Here is an 18,466-nt window from a genome sequence, read left to right as displayed (position 1 = left end):
AGTGCTGACATTCAAGAAAATCTTTCTTTTAAAGAAATTCCTATTGAGATTCTTGATTTCAGTGTCCGAAGACTAAGGAAAAAAGAAGTTCCCTTGGTTGAGGATGCAGCTTGGGAAGCTGAGGCGGATATGTGGTCCAAGTACCTGCACCTATTTTCCAAGAACTTCGATCAAGTTGAAGGTACTGTTCTTTCCTAAATCATGCACTTTTGATAAGAGTTGCAGCAGTTCAGCTGTCATTTATTATGTGTTCAGCTGTAGTTTCTTGAATTTATGCATTCTATATTGCATTCGGAGTGAGAAATGATGTGGTGATGAGTCTAACGAATGGTTTTAGCTGTATGCTATATTCCTTATATAATCTTGGCATGTCTAACGTCATTCGAGGAAGAATGTTTCCAAGAGGGGGATGATGTGATACCCTGAGAAATTTTCATTGAAATTTTGTGTGTAAACGTGTTGGGTTCTATCTTCTAGAATGAATTATAAATTTTCTATGCAGAATGTTGTAGATTATGACCTACTATTGCATAGAGTATCGAATAAGATTTCCAACGATATATGGATCATCAAAAACGGACACCCGAGCGACGAGTTATGAACATTCTGATCGAATCGTGAATATTAGTAAACAGTAAAACATGCAGGAAAAAGTACTGAGGCTTGACGTATTTTTTCTCCAACTTTAAATGATCATAACTCCTTGTACATAATGATCTGGGTGATCTACTATATATCAACGGAAAGCTCTACGAATCCTCTTTCCAATGAAATTAGTTTCATCCAATTTGTTTATCAGAGAAAAAAGTTATCGTCGATCTACTTCAGACTACCAAAATAGTCCACCAAAGGACAGATTCGAGAATTATTTGATTTTTAGGGGCGTTTTGGTCATTCCCCTCACCTAAAATCCATCCAAACCCTATATTAAAGTCTATTAGAAGCATTATATGTTATATTTCATCAAATTCCCTCAAACAGCAAACCCTAAGCTCCTACATCCAACTTCAAGAACCTCCAAAGTTCACCATTAATTCTGCAAATTTATTAAAGATTCTAAGTTCCTAGTTCAGGAACTCCAAGAACCATCATTCAAAGGCACGATTAACATCTCAAAAATTTAGTTCACCATTCAAGGTATGTGGGATTTTTTTCAACAAGAACTCTCTTTCGTTCTTGTTCCCAAAAGTAATTTTCTTTACAAAGGCATGATTTTTAATTGAATTTTTACGAATTTAAAGCATGAACTCATATCTTATGATGATTATTATGAAATCTTGATGTTTATGATTTTGAAAGATGAATTTAAATATGTGGAGATATAAAACATAAATCTTGAATGATATTTATCATGATTTTGATATTTGGGTCGTGAATCCCCATTGGAAATTGTATTTTTTGAGAAAGTGTGTGTTATAAGCACGTTGATGTTGAATATTTGAGATATTTTGAATGATTTGACCTTTTGGTCTTAATGGAGTTGTTTTGAACTCGAGTGTGAAAGAAATCCACAACGTGGTTGATTTTGATAGATGGGAAGCATGATGGCTCCCGATGTATATTTATATATTACTAAAATTGTTTTGTTGTGGATTGTCTTTGAAATGATCTGAGCTAAGTCTAGGAGAAATCTTTAGCACCGAGTAGGAGGTATAAAGCGACCTTACTTCCCTAGAACTACGTGACCCCATAGGAGTGAGCCTGAGGCTGATTTATATAGTGATCACTAGTTTGTGTGGTTTTGATATCGATAGTCCTACTCCAATGGCAAGGATAGGACGGCTCTCCCTAACATGGGTTGTATGTTGGACTCCGTGTAGCTCATATGGTTTATGTCGGTTATAGGATCTCCCAGTGTGTGTGTGTTTCCTTATGTCTATGGTGAATGGTGAAGTGATTTGAAAGTGGAATTGTGAAAGTTATTCTTTCAAAAGATTTAAATGATATTTACATTATGAGAATTGATGTTCTTGATGAACTGAAAGTGATTGACAAATTATATGTCTTATTGTACTTATTTCATCTTCTCATGATTATGATGATTTTCTTCGGGCTATGTGAGTCTTTCATACATCCTGCATATTTCTTATAAATATTTATGGTGATGATGTATATACAACTGCATACACCCCTATATACTCGATTCCTTTCCATAGTACTAACCCACATCTTCGGATGTGGGCTACATTTTCTCGGAATGTAGGTTCAGGTGCTCAGTTCCAGGTTTGATAGTGATTCTTCAGGCACGCTTTTCTACATCCTCTATTGTGGTGAGTCCTCATGTTCCAAGGACGTGATGTCTGATGTTGGTTTCACGAAATTGTTTACCTTTGATAATTGAGTATGAGTCAGTTGGGGCATGTCTCAATAACTCGCTGATTTTATTGATTTTCTTAGAGGCTTGTCAGACAAGTATAGATGTTGGGAGTTGACTAATAAGTTGTATTTTGTTATCTTTCTGAATTTTTTTTATTCCTGGATGATGATTACTCTGTTCATATTTGAGGGTTATTTATGAAAACCCCATTGATTTGTGTTGAACTAAATGAAAATGGCTCAAAGGGTTAGCTTGGGGCTACTCGTAGCCTCAAGCACAGTGTGATGCTTCGGGGCCCATTTTCTGGGGCATTACATTCAGGACCCATTCAATTACATTCAGTGACCCTTAGGTCAAGATAGTGATTATGGACAATTGTTTAGATGGGAGAGAGTAAGTGTTTCTTGCTTTCATGGTACAGACTAGTGTTATGGTGTTATGTTTAGTACGTTGTGATTTCAAGTTAGGCTTGAAGATAGTGAAAGTATGTAGCTCAACCCAAACCTTGGGTGGAGTAGTTATATGTACTCATGTGAGTATTTAAGGAGTGAGGCTAAGCTTAAAAGTTAGCAGTTCCATTGACTGAGGCCTAGTGATTCTATCATAGCTTATGTTTTATAAGTCTATGTTCCATGTTACAAAGTGATAGCCATATTAAGATTCTTTACTCATATATCTTATTCAGATTATGCCCAATTTCTTTGCTCCCTACTGTTAATAGAACTTCTTAGAAAGAGTGTGAAGAGATACACTAATTAAGTATAAGATTTCAGTATAATTCATTCTATATAACCAGTAATTCAGCTTAGCAGCCAGATAGACAAGTTCCTATGATTTTTCATTCTCCATCTAGTCTTACATTCTGGAGTTTTATGAATATTACCACTCCATGCCGTAAAATATTCACATCTATGAAGATTATGAATTCAGCTCAATTTATGCATCATGTATCAGTTTTGGATTCCAAATATTCAGTTATGATTCATTTTGTAAGTGTCCCGTGTATCATCTCAGTCTTTCCTTAGTATTTCATCCAAGTCAGTATCATTCAGGGGACGAATGATCCCAAGGGAGGAGATGTTATAATACCCTGAGTATTTCATGTCCTAAACCTCTCAACTTTTCTTCACGAATCTAGATCAACCCTTATGTAATGATTACTCATAAGTTACTCTCTTGAAGCCTTATAACCATTCTCATTTCATTACATGTATTCATGAAATTAGTTGTATTCATGTATCATGCCCAGACTCAGTTATGCAATCATGTTCCAATTCATTCATGTTTAGTATATGATCTAAATTACCTTAGTACAGTACTCTCAGTCTAACCAATCTCATTCAAGGACGAATATTCCCAAAGGGGAGATATTTGTAATACCTGGGACTAATCTTAGCTTGATTCAGCTCTTAGTTACATGCTTAAGGGGATTTAAGGCTTGAAATTTTCGCTTAGTGTTGGGGACTAAACAATTTAAAAGACCCCTAAACTTTGAGGATTTTTATTTTTGGTCTTTCTTGTCACGCCTCAAATCCTATTGGGGCGGACAGGCACCCATAGCCGTAAAGGCCTGAGAGAACCAACTCATAACCTTGTACTTCCCATGCATGCAACTTTGACAACCAAACATTCTGACAACATGATATTATGTATCGATGAAAATAACTATACATGCACGCACAAACTGATATGTACAACATTTGGCCGATGGGGCCACCATGTCTAAAATCAGGACACTACCATAACTTTACATTAGTCTACAAAGCCTCTAAAAGATACATAGACTTAGTTAGGATCGGGACAAACCCCCCGTCCTACTCTTAACCTACTGCTCAATACCAAAACAAAGGGAACAGACTCAAAAGGCCCCGAATCAACCAGGAGCTCACCAATATGCATGGAATAGCCTGCGCTTCTACAAGTGAGGTGTATGAGCTGAAGTACCTATGCCTACAACATGAAATGCAGGTCCCCCGTGAGGGACGTCAGTACGAAAATATGTACTGAATATGTAAGGCTAAAGTAACAACACATAGTACATGAGCTCAATAAAAATCAAATACAAATATATAAGTAGTACTAGTAGACCACCTCTATATAAACTTGTGGGACTACATATATTACGTTCCTTTCTTTATTTTTTATCCTTCTTACTTCATAATCTTTGTAAGCCATATATAATGCAACTGACCAGCTGATCAGTGGTAAATAGATAAATTAGGATCAGCCCATGCTAGGATTACTCCCCTGAGCTGCCACCTACATATAAAGATTGAGATCGGCCCATGCAAGGCTTATGCCCCTGAGCTGCCATGCTAGGCAAGTGCCCCTGAGCTGCCACTCGTCATTTTACAGATTTGCATTACTTAGTTTATTTAGCCTTTGAGATTGTTACTTTTGGTGGTCATCACATTATGGTACCTTGAACCACTAATACGCTAATAAGAGACATGTAAATAGACACTTAATGCAACAACAATGAATTAGGGACCCGTTGGCACACAAATAAAGTATTTAGGAGCTGAAATAACACTTGGGTCTTATTTAAACAAACGGAGAACTCCTGAAATTTTCTTGTGAAAATAGACGCTGAGATTTAATAATAAGCACGTATTGAGGTGTTCTAATGCGTTAGAGAGTGGGAACAAGGTCATTGGATACATGGAGTGTAATGTGCTGCCATTATGTAGCACTTTGTTATAGGATAACCTCGGAAACTTGCTTGATGGAACAATTGTATGACTTCTTGCCAAAGAGTGTGAAATAAAGTATGCCTTACATACCTGGTTATTTGACTCCGAAATTAATTCGACTTGACTTCCCGCCTTTTAGATTACTTATCTACAATAGAATATATGGTAAACTAGTATTAGTAACCAATCAACACATTTGAGATACTTAATTTCACCCAAAACAGTAGCCGGGCAGCAACTACTAATCTATCAAACAAGGGTGTTATTTTAACCCTTTTTTTCCTCCAATTACACCCACATACCATTTAGGTTCTTATAAGGTTCACCAAAACCACCTCAACTTCATTACACATTCCAAACAATACGCAAAATAGATTGGGCAGCAAGCATTAGTTCGGTGGTGTATCACCACATCTTTCTTCTATAATTCATTACAAAATCATCACACCTTTATCCAACTTCAACCTGGCAGCCCATAACATATACATACAAAACAGTCCACAAACACAGTCCCAAATCCCTTTTATTGTAGCAATCAATTATTGAACTCATCATCTCTTGACTTCTCAATAACAAGACATCCATAATCCCCTCTCAAATTCACATATAAGAAAAATAAAATGGAGCAGTCACCTTACCTCAATTCAGCAACTTATTCTTTTAATTAAACTCTTCAAGAGCTTGAACTTTCCTTCACACTTAAACCAAAGAAGAAGAAAAAAAGTTCCTCAATAACAAGGAAACGTGAACAAACAGCTTGTTCTATAATCAGCCATACACTTATACTCAACCACTTATAACTTGTTTTCCTAATCTTCCATGAGATAATTAAACAAAACCTTAAGTGTTTTTCACTTACCTTGGGCTGCAAAGGTGAGGGTTTCTTCAAGAACCCTAGAAGGAAAAATAGGGCTGCTGTTCTTATTGTTTTAGAGAGAGTAGAGAAATTTGCTGAAATATACTCCTTTTTTGTGACTTAAAAGTGAAGCAAAATGACCAGCAACTTGGCCTTTTAAAGGCCCTATGTTGTCCACCTCCTTAGCTGCATTTTGGACCATAAAATTGGTCAAATTGGTCCAAGTAGGTGATGCACCTACTTAAGGGTCCAAGCTGCTGAAACTTTAAAGTAGGTGATGCGCTTACTTGCTTAATTTCTTATTGGGCTCAATTATATTTGGGCCTTGGAAGATTGGTGTGTTGGGCCACTTATCCATTTTCTTTCTTTTTTGTTCAATTTGGCCCAAATGAGTATATTAGCATAGACCCAAATCTGATCCATAGCCATGGGTCCATTAATTTGGTCCAAACAACTTAAGTAGGTGACTCACCTACTAGCTTAAATAAGTCAAGTAAGCACCTCAATATTTGGCTCCATTTTCAGCTCCTAATCTCTTTAATCTAACCTTCAACTTATACACACTTGGTCACTTTAAATTTTAGATTCAAATACTAGCTTACGATTCCAAGTTAAATAGTTATCTTAACGTTAATTTAGTTGCATCATATTAAAATGTACGGGAAGCATCTATAATTCCATCTATACCAAGCTCCATATAATTAGAACAAGTACAAGCGAAATACGAGATGTTACATTTTTGACCTCGAGATATTAGTTTTGGAGATAATCATGTTTAGGGATTTAAGAAGTATGTCTCAGAGGAGTTTTGGATTTTTCAGACAAGGTTTGGGGCATGTTTGGATTACAGAACTAGTGGGTCACCACAGTAATTCTGCATGCGGCACTAGTTCCAATCACGTGATGACCGCATTGCAGTGAATGTATTGTGTCCAATTCTTGATTCATAATTGAATACATGTGTTATGATCTTTATCCTAGTATATTCAGAGCTTATGAGGTGAAACATATTCATGGGAATCACTTAGATAAAAGTTGAGCTAAGAGCCTTTGATTCGGCCAAAGTTTGGTAATCAATTCTACAAAGGTCAAATTTAAATATGTTTAACTTTTCATATATGTGAAATTTTTCTACTCAAGAACCACCACATTACATATAATTGAATTAGCTTTCCAATGATACTAATTTTGCCCTAATCCAATACCCGAGCAAAAAGTTATGATAATTTTTGTCAGAACCAGTAAGCTACCACGATAAGACCACATCGCAGTGACGTAATTACGTCCAATTTTTTTATTTAAATGATTGAAGGCAATTATGTCTTTTTCCCCTTAACCCAATCGTTTATATCATGACTTAGGGTATCAGTTAAGGCATAAATTTCCCTTCTTCTCCAATTTTTCACTCAAGAAAACCCTTCCCTTTTCCCAAGAACAAATTCAATTCCTTTTTCCCTAAGGAATTAAGAATCCAAATTCCCTAAGTTCAGGGATCTTCAAGAAAGCATCAAGATTAGTGTTCCTCTTTCAAGTTAAAGGTTTAAGGTATGTGGGGTATTTCATTCATGGGTCCCTTTCACCCATGGATTCCAAAAACTCTTTTCTTTTAATTAAAGAATGAATTTCATGTTTTCATGGTGTTTTTAATTTAATTCGGCCCACGTATTATTCCATGAAATATTATGAATTCCTCATGCTATGAATTTAAGTTTCCCAAGTTTTATTCAAGTGAATTCCAATGATTTTTTGCAATATTTTTATGTTTTCCTCATGTTTGATGAAATGCCTATGTCTTGAATGAAACCATGATTCAATACTACAGTTTGAGTTTAAATATCATTTTTAATGATCATTCAGTGCTGGTGGGTTATGAACACCCGATACCTATGTGTTTTTACATGATTTCTGTTTTCAAGTTATGAGTTAGTCAAACCATGATTTTTAATGTCATATTCAGAACACAATGATCATGTTGAGAATTATCAGTTTATAATTACCACAGAATCCATATGCACTATTATTTTTAGAATACCATGACCTGAGCTTATTAGTTATCAGGTTTCACATGCACCAATCAGTATCAGTGTCAGTTCAGTTGAGAGTAGGATTTAGCATGGAGCAAACCTGGGGATAGAGGCTCACTCGCCAGTTAGGATTGGGTTCTTAGTAGCAGTCCCTAAGTTCCAGAACTACATAGCTAGCATAGGATTATGAGATATCACCCACCAATTTAGGATTTACATTCTCTTAGGGGTCACCCGCCAGTTTAGGGCTAACTCCCTAGTCCTTCGAGACATTAGATTAGTGGATCTACACAGCTAGTGTTAGTACCCGTGGCATAGTACTAAAACCTTTCCAACCAAGGTTATAGTTTGGACCCTAATTAGCTTAGATTAAGGCATGTCAGTTACATAATACCTCCCATAGCCTCAGTACAGTATTCAGTTTATCTCAACTCAAGTTTGCTCGACCAAAGTAGATTTTCAGTTGTTCCATTATCAGATTTCAGTCTTTCAGTTTACAAATTATTTTAGAAACATGTGTATACTTGGTTTTTGCATTCACAAATATTAATGTTTTCATGTATCCATGCTCAGTTATCTCATGTTGTTCAGTTAGTCCTTATCTCATATGTACAGTGCCCTACAATTTTAGTCTAGTTATTCAGACTAAGTGCAGTTTAGCTTTACATGACCAGTATTCATATATCTGCTACTCAACATACCAATGTTAGTTATCCGTTTTCTCAGATTTTAGTTGTTCGGTCATACAAACACCAGCAATTCAATTAATCAGATCTACTTAATATATGTTATGTTGGTTTTGTGTTTATTCATTCAGGCATAGTATGTTTTCATATTTAGATCCATCAGTTAAGTCAGTTCCCACTACATAGTTTCAGACCCAGTATCCATATGTTATCTTCAGTACACTGTCTATAGCATATTCAACCTTATAAGAGAATGACTTACAACATTTATGTTGCTACTACCTCCTAGCTTACAGAATTTTTTAGCTCATGATTTTATAAATTATCTATGATTTATAGTTTTTATGTATAACCCTGTTCCAAATGTATATTTTTAGATAATAAGTTATATCCTTAATTTTACAACATATTTGAAATATTTCCAGGCTTTAGTGCATGTCTCCATATACTTAGTACATTCTAATGTGCTGACCACATATATGTATTTGTGGTGATATCCTTCATAATGTAGGTACCATATGTAGCTCTTACACCAGGGTTACACAGTTTACAGCTTTCATCCAGCAGGTGATAGGTTCTCCTATTTTGAGAACTTCAGACAGTTGTAGATCATGTACTATTTTTCTAATATTTCATATGTATTGATTAGTGGTAGTTGAAGGCATGTCCCAGCTATCTATAGTCGGTAATAGTAGAGTCTTCATAGATGTCAGTCAGGGTCAGTAACGTAATTTGATTTTCTTTCTTTAGTTTTATCACGATGTAAACTGTATCAACATTAACTTTTTCAACATTTCATAATTATACTTCTGCTTAGCAACATGATGCCAGTTCATGGGTTAGCTTGGGATCAATTGTGGTTCCAAGCACTGTGTTATGACTAGGGGTAGTCTCGGGGTCATGACAATTGCTTATCACCAGAATTCTATTTCACTATGGAATTGATCTTTCAGACTATCCAGTAGTGGAAGTCTCTGCCACATATGATTCCATGACTTTTGCAAGCATGAGATATATGGTATGTGCGTTTCTTAAAAATGAATAGTGTAAAAAGGATTCGGTTAAACTCGGCCTGAATCACTAACCCTGTGTTCTATACACTAAGGAGACTGAGGAGCTTAAAGGCAGTCTCACCACTATTGAGGAAGGGATAGTCAATCTCCAGGAGTCAACTGTCAGATTGATACAACTAAGTAAGGAAATCAGCACTGACGTAGGCAAAGTTCTACTCTTTCTCGATGGCTACAAATAGGAAGGAGCAAATCTATTCAATAAAAATGTTTTCACAAGTTTATTCCATCAAATCTGAGACTTCCTTCTCCTCTAACGAGCTCAAAATCTCTATCCAGAACTCATACTCCAGCGTCACCAAAAGATTTGAAAAATCATATGACCATTTTTGCACCAATATGCACAATACCATAACCTACTTCCTGGCCAAACACTAAACTCTTGTCTCTCAATTAAAAGGGGTCAGCCCTTTCTGGGTTTTGGGTTGTATGATTATTCTTTATACTCATGTTTCAACATTTTTCTTTTGCCACTTTTAATTTTAACTCTGCATATCATATTCTGCTCTGTGCATATATTTTATGGTATTTTTTCTCTATTTTATTTTTTTGCTCTTTTTGATTAACAAAAGGGGGAGACGAATATCACCTTAAATAAGTAACAAGAAAGGGGGAGCTAGTCGACTACCATAACAGGGAAGCCAACTGAAGGCATCAAGATAGAAAGATACGGGGAGCTAGCTGACTACTTTAATAGGGAGGTCAACTAATGTTTAATGTCCATCATTATCAAAAAAAGGGATATTGTTAGCCTCCCATACTTACATTCTATGTTTCAATAATGACAAACTAATAATTGGAAATTTGAAGAATATTAAAAATCTCCACTAGTGAACAAAATATCAACCACAAGGCAAGGAGTGTCCATCCAAATCTCTAATGATGGAAAGTATCTCGCAAAGAGTATCCTTCCATAAGTTAAAAGGAACTAAACATAGAACCACATCAATTAGAAGATCTCGTTGGATAAGAAAATTAGTGATGATTGAATGTCCTTTACGTCAAAACTAAAAGGAAAGAAGATCACATTATTAACGTAGACATATCTGATATGGACATGTATGGCCATGAAGAAGAAGGTTGCACCATGTATGGACATATCTGAAATGGACATACCATAAGGTGAAAACTCCCTTAATCAAGGAATCAATCTAAATCTTTGATTAAGAAGAAATCCCTTGGGTTTCCTTAAGAAGAAAAGAAGCAAAAACAGCTGATGAGTATAAAAGAAAAAGGCCAAAGATCGAAAAACTAATGCAACTTCAAAGGAGAATATCAGAGTGTCTTAATCTCAGCCTTATAAAGCTTTGTTCTTGTTAATTTACAATATTTACAGAAGAATAATATCGAGTCAACTTTGTAATACAAATTGAGGTTGTGTCATAAGTTCTAAAAACTACAAGATTTGAAAAATGAAACAAGTTTTCAGAACTTATTTACCACCACTGTACTTTGACTCCACTTTGAAAAGATATAAGGAAACTTTGAATCCCAAGGGGACTAGAAGTAGGCACCATATTGATGTTCCGTGCCAAGATAAATCTTTGTGTTCTTATTTCAAGTTTCTTATGTACTTTCCTATTTATTTAAATTTAATTTGATTTGTGAATTATACTAATTTGCAGGTAAGTGGACTATGAAGGATCAAAAGTCGACTCAAGGAAAATTTTCAATTCACCCCTCCCCCCTCTTGAATTTAACAAATCACTCATTTATTTAATAAGGTTTTAATGGAATGAAGGAACTACCCTATCCCTAGGTCTTATAAAAGTGTTGAACTCATGATTAACTCTTAATTCTATAATAAATTTCAAATATTTTATGGTGCTAACAAAATAGTGATAAAGCTCAACTTATATGTCCATTTAAGTAAAAGACAGTCGTCGTTGATATATTTACCCAACTTCGGAGTTGGGGTCGAATCCATGAAGAATAATGAAATGGTAATCAAGTCACTTTGAAATAATAGATACAAGTTAAATTGAAACCAAATGATACAAAAGGGTAAAAATAGGGGAGATAGGTATCAACACTAATGTTTCTTTTTGGGTTTTTCTAGTATAAATTCGGGGCTACAAATAATTAGAGTTTTAACAATTATGCATAGATCTTGGGATTATGCATTACTAAGGGAGTGACATGTGGGAGATAACTATCAATATCAATCTAATAAATCAAATATGGGTAGGTTTGGTTATAGATTTTGATGCTAGTCTTTTAACAAAATGCCAAACTACCCATTGATTCTTTCGAATACCTAATGGGTGTGTTCACAATTTGTAACCACAACCTCAATCAAGGCATCCCTATTTCTATGATGATACCCATGGTATAATCAACCTCACCTTCACCCTTATGTCTAAGATAGTGAAAATTTAGCAAACTACACACACAATTGTCTATCATTCTTTGGTCTCCATATCCCTCTTTCAAGGATGATATAGATTCTTAAACTTCACCCTAAACCTTTTTTCGAAGATGGCTTTGGGTGTTCTAGGGCATGGACTTTCACTCATCATACCCATGTGGGTATTTGGGGCTTTCACCCATTAAATCCTAACTAAAATAGCATAGCAATGATAAAACCCATAAACACAAACTACCAAATAGATGCTAAACATAACAACCAACACACACTTAAACCCCTATTCAAACATAACCCCAAGAGGGAGATTTAGCTACTCATAAGATAAATAAACATATATATAAATCCATAATCTCCATTGCAATAACTTGTTGAAGATCTAAGCAAATGTTACTTCAAACTTGGCTCTCCAATAATAGCAATAATAGAAGTGAGTGAATCTTCCACTTAGAAAGCCTCCAATGTATTCTTTACCTAAAATTTATACAATATTTTCTTCTCCAAAAATGAAGGCAATAAACTACAAAAGCAAAACCTAGAAATTTAGGGAAGATGGAATAGTATTTTTTTTTGAATCAAGGGTTTAGGTCTTTTTGGCCAAAACTATAATTAGCCACGTACATTTCTAGTTTTGCCCTTGGGCTGAACTCTTATGCTAAGCCGCGATTGCGCCAGTCTGGCTGTGACCGTGACTATACAACTGCGGCTTACATCCGAGATTGCGATCAATTGACTATCCTTAACTGCTGCAACCGCGGTTAGCAAACTACAACCGTGATACCTATGTCTATTGAAGATCTTCAATTACAATTTCCTTCTCCCTTTTGATCATTGTAAGCTCAAATCCATATCTTTATAGCTTTTCAACTCTATACATGCAAAGAGTGGATATTAGTTCATTTACTCATGAATATGTCTCATTTATTCATTCAAATCAAGGCAATGTTCACGAATGTTGGATGAATAAGTGATTAAATCACCATTCATCAATACCCCATTAACGTATTTGCTTGTACTCAAGTAACACTATCTCTCACCTTGAGATAATAATTTTCTATGCCCAAACTTTATATCTTAAAGCTCACAATGACTTCAACTTTATTCGCAACCACAAGTAGCTCATTGCATATGGGCTAAGATAATTTCCACTACACCCCTTATCATAAGAAGTAACATTCAAGGGTATATAGAACTTTAAAGAGCAACCAAGCAACAATAACCAATACTCTAGAGGCGACTCCTTTTTGACCACAACTAAGCTATACTCCATTTCCTCATTGCTGGAAGGTGACAAAATTATCTACCTCGACTTATTTCACATGACAAACTCATAAGAAAAATAATTCCTCACACCAAGCCACAAAATATGCAACAAGGAATTTTAAGTGTACAACTCTTTCCCTTATAAAAGAAATCTCAATACAGCAAGTGTCATACCATAGGCTTTCCCCTATTTTGAATCTCTACTACAAAGAAAGTAAATGGTTAAAGATCTCAATGGGCTTTCTAAGCTTGTAACATAGTTTTGGGTTAGGGTAGGATACCGTTTGGGAACAACATGGCTACTCCTTTCCTTGAACGTCAACATCACACTTTTCAATCTTTCTTTTTGACTATTGGCCACTTTTCTTTGTTTTTCTCTTTTATCATGCTTACTTTTTTTTACTTTCTTTGTTCAACACTTTTCTTTCATTTCTTTTTCTTGTACCCTTTATTGGCTACTTTCCTTTTTCTATTCCTTTGTTTCCACACTTAGGCATATTTAGTATTTTACTAACACTTCGTGGCCTCAAACTTCCTTCCATCAACTTACCACCCCTAACTTAGGCTTTTATCCTCAAGTTATATTTTCAAGTTCAATGAGGGTATGGTTCAAAAGAGGAATAAAAAGAATGGTTCACGACTTATAATATATTTGCCAAAGAAAGGTCCAAAGGCTCAAAGTGGGTAACTAGGGATTACATTCATGCTTGGGTTACGCTTTCTAGGATAAAGTGGCTTCCAAAATCGCAAAGATGTCCTAAGATCATTTCTCTAACCAAATACAATCAAAATTAGCTTTGAAAGACTAATGGGGCAAGTTCTAGATAACACATGTATACAAGAGATGAATGCAAAAAGTTTACCCCACATGGCATGCAAATTTTGCAAAGGGGGCTCAAATTCCTCTCCCACTAGATACAAATTTGAAGTATCTATTTCTATTAATAAGTCAAAATCTTGCGAAGCCAAAAAAGAGGAAACGTTTCATTGCCAAATTGCTCACGTCCTTGCACTTGATTTTGTTTTGAAAACTTTTAGATATAGGAGGTTGTTAGTTTAATATTAGCGCCACTCATAACTTGCTAAAATATGGCAACAACAAAAGCCTTATTTCATATTTAGGCTCAAAACGGGCAAATTACCCATATGGCAACTCAAACTTTGCCAATGGTAGATAATATGATCCCAAATCTACACTTTACAATGTGATAGGTACTCAAACTTCCCTTGTATTCTTTACATTTATGCTATGGTTACTCAGTATTCCCCAGCATCTATGCTTCAAAACCAAACACGATGCTTTACCCTGAAGAATATCGTCACTCAATCCACCATAGGGCCAAGCTAGTCATGCATCACCAAGATCAAAATAAAATAAAATTAAAAGAATACTAAAAACAAAAGAAAAGCATGATAATCCACAAAACGTGGACACCATTAGAGTGCCGAGATAAAACAACTCTAAAACAAAACAAAACAATATCCAAAATGTCACCCTAAAACAAAATTAAGAACATCATCTAGAATGCCATAAAATAGTACCAAGAACATCCAATCGCTATATAGTATAGGGACAGGTAGCTCCAAATAAAAAGCTAGCAGTGTCCTCACTGCCTAATTAACAAGATAAGAGAAAAGGGTACTCCCTGAATCAGCCTCAAGAGCTGCTCTCTTCGAAAGACCCTGCATCATTTCCACCATCATGAATATCAAACCACTCAGCGATGGACTCTTCATCACTCATGACCCTAGGTGAAGGAAGTCAATGGTTGGGTTTGAGAACCTTGAAGATACTTTTCACCCCCTTTCACATCTTTCTGAAGAATCTATCTCACTTTTTCTCTCTCTTTACCATTTTCTCATGTGATTCATTGATGTCCCTATATGATGCAGTTAAGGCTAAATAAGCTCTCTCTAAGTGGGCGACAATGGCTCCCTACTTCTCCTGCTCCTCCCTGTATTTCTCATAGTCAAACTATGCTACATATGAGTGATGAGCGGTAGAGAGCTCTCCTGGTTCGTGAGGCAATTTGGACACTGGCTTGGAAACCTCCCCCATTTAATCTGAGATATTGTAAGAGGGTTGACGATGAAGGTCTACAAGAATCTGTGTCCTCTTAGGTCAATTTGTGAAAGTTCTCCTTCCTTTTCTTGCTTTAGCCTGGGGCACCCTCACCACTAAATTTGAGTGGGATGATATGGGGGCCTGGGAGCACCCAGTTATGTACATCATACTCTTCTACCTATGCCCTCCTATATAGATCTATGATATGGGAATAGAGGAGAAGATGTGTACCTCCATGATTTCTGATGTACCTCCATTCTGAATGCATAATTCTAGAGAGAAGACAGGTCACCATCCAAGCTCGCAAGTCTGTAATAATGGTCATGTGTTACAGATAATATTCAGCCAAAGTCTGGCCTCAACTGTGAAGTCATTCATCAGAATGTTTGTCTTGGTAGTGGCCCAGGGAACATCTTTTCTGGGACATAAAATATTTGTCATCCAGGTCCCTAGGTCACATGATTTTGTATGGTATTGCTCCATGTCAGCATTTGGAAGTCCATACACCTTATTGATACGCTCTGTCCCAAAGTTCACTTGCTTTCTCCGAATCATTATCACTAGGTTTGTGAAAGAAACTATGCTTAAGTTAATGTAGAATTCCCATACCAAATGCTCATTAGCAACACATGGTTTTGAGGAAAAGTATAGCCACCAAATTTGAGTGAGTATAGAATGAAAGCCTGGGAACTTTTCCTCTACTTTGTCTAAGCTTATACCCCTTTCTGGGAGTAGCTTAGTCCTGTACAAATCCACATTGTCGAGATTCTGACATTCTGGGGTCATGAGTCCAGTGTTGTCAAATCCCTCCATCTTTGAGGCTTAGATCCTGAAAATGATGCACCTAGTCCATCATTAGTACTATTACACCAAAAACATGTTAGATCAAACAAATAACTACATACGACAGTGTTATAGCATGTTTTGGTAGTAGAAATGGATATGCAGAATTTTTTAGTATCTACAGACACTGCCCTCTAGGTATGGCGATCGCGGAGCAGTGACTACAACTGTGGTGTTGGAATTGCAGTCATCGGTACTGAAGTCACAGCACCTGAGACCGTAGTCTACAATTCTACACTTTAGTTAGAACATATAATTTTATCCCCATATTCCTATTCTTCTAAGCATGTAAGGATTAAGACCAAGTGACTCTAGCCTAGTTATCAAGATTACACCCCCAAACTTAAAGAATTTAACATGTAATTCATAGGGTTACTAAATCGAACACAAGGTGTACACAATTATTTCAACTGTTTAAACCTTACATTTGGGTACTGAAGAGATCCCTGCTAGTGAGTACACCAACTACAACAGCTAACCACATCAATAGTCAAACGTATGCATGCATTTAGTGATTAAAACATCATTTTAGACCTCTTCTAACCTATAAGTTCTAAGCATGTAATTATTCAAATAAATGAAGTTGAGATAACTTACCAAATTATATGATACACGGGATTAATTAACACTTGGATATGCAATGTAATGCCAAAAATTAAAGAGAATGTTGAGAGAAATTGAAATAGGGGAGTGATGAAAAGTGGTAGTCGGATGGTCATTTAAACTGATTTAACCATGATCGTGATCCTAGTCATGCTGTCGCGGTCATGCGACCTCCACTATAGCGGTGGCACGGATCGTGGTTGCGGTAACTAAGACCAAACAACTAGGTTTCTTCACTTTTTGTTCAGTCCAACTTTCCAAATTCAAACGTTCCCTTCTCAAATTCAGCCAAAATTTCCTTTAGCACCAACATTTCATGGATTGTGTATACTTAAACAAAAGATGAAATGTACTTTATCATGCATAAATAAAAAGAATATGACCCACTTTTCATGGTGTGAAGGGTTGCCTCCCATTAAGTGCTTAGTTTAATGTCTTAGCAAGATGCCCCTTCCACTTCCTTTTGTTCTTCTACTTAGAAGATTTGAATATTCATCCCAACTTTTGCTCAATATGCAATGAACGGCAAAGGGATAAAAGATTCAGATCTTCTAAGATGAGGCTTGGAAGAGGTGATGAAATGGAAAACAAGCTTAGATCTCGCCATTTTTAAGATTTGAACTTTTTACCCAACTTTACGTTGAAATTTTAGTTTGGCTCCTTAGGTAAAAGTGAGCACATCAATAGGACATTCCTTGTACTTCAGAAGTTGAGCTTCTTGGCCATTGATGGTTGAGGTTCCATGTGCTCATTTGGAATGCCGAATTCCAAAATAAAAATCAGACTCATCTCCCCACAATGCACCAATTTCTTGGAGGTATGGATCCTCATCACATACTCTAAGTTATACGAGTGCGATCACGTAGATGGACTCTTGTGGGTGTGTATTGAATTCGTCCAAGTGTGTGTGCAAGAGAAGCGTAATTAAGGGCCCAAATACACACCAAAAATAGCCCACTACAAACACTAAAGGGGCAGTCCACTCTTGAAAGGCCATTTTGGACATTTTACATTCTATCTTTTTAATAAACTATAAATGGAACCTCTTAGGGTTTTAGTATTAGACTTTGCTGAATATGGACTTAGAAATATTTCCTCTCTGAGGAGAGAAGACCATAAATCTGAAACTTGTAACTAGGGAAATCAACTTGAGTGTGGAATCACTCGTGTTGGATTCAAGCTTGGAAACGTTGGATACATTAGGAGATCAAGGTCACTCTTGTACCAACGTAAGAGATAGGTTTGTGTTGTGTGTATTATTAAAGGTCCAAGAGTGTAACAAGTCTTGGGTTGTTAATATTATTCCCTCATTTGGTCTATCTACCTATCTTTATCTTATTGCACTTTGTAGATTCATAGTGGACTATTTTTGTGACTTGTTGAGTCCGAATTTTGTAACCATTGTGTTCATCTTGTTCATCTTATATTATGGCTGTTTTGGTGTTGAAAACAAACCTCTTTATCTTGTTATTGTGTTGTTGATAGTGAATCCGAGATGGTCTGTCTTCAAAAGGGTCCTCAAATCCTTAAGATTAGTGAACTATTTTGGAGTTGTTTTGTGTTCTCTTGTTTGTCCTGTATCACTAAGAACAATGTTGAAAAGTGGTTTGAATGAGGTCCCACTTCTAATTCCAAGTTAGCCTCCTCCAAAGGATTTTCACCCCAATATGAACTAGAGTCA

This window comes from Capsicum annuum, chromosome 10 (assembly GCF_002878395.1).
Source record: "Capsicum annuum cultivar UCD-10X-F1 chromosome 10, UCD10Xv1.1, whole genome shotgun sequence".
In the NCBI taxonomy this organism is placed as follows: domain Eukaryota; kingdom Viridiplantae; phylum Streptophyta; class Magnoliopsida; order Solanales; family Solanaceae; genus Capsicum; species Capsicum annuum.
The sequence above is the reverse complement of the archived record's forward strand: the minus strand, read 5'-3'. Positions refer to the sequence as shown.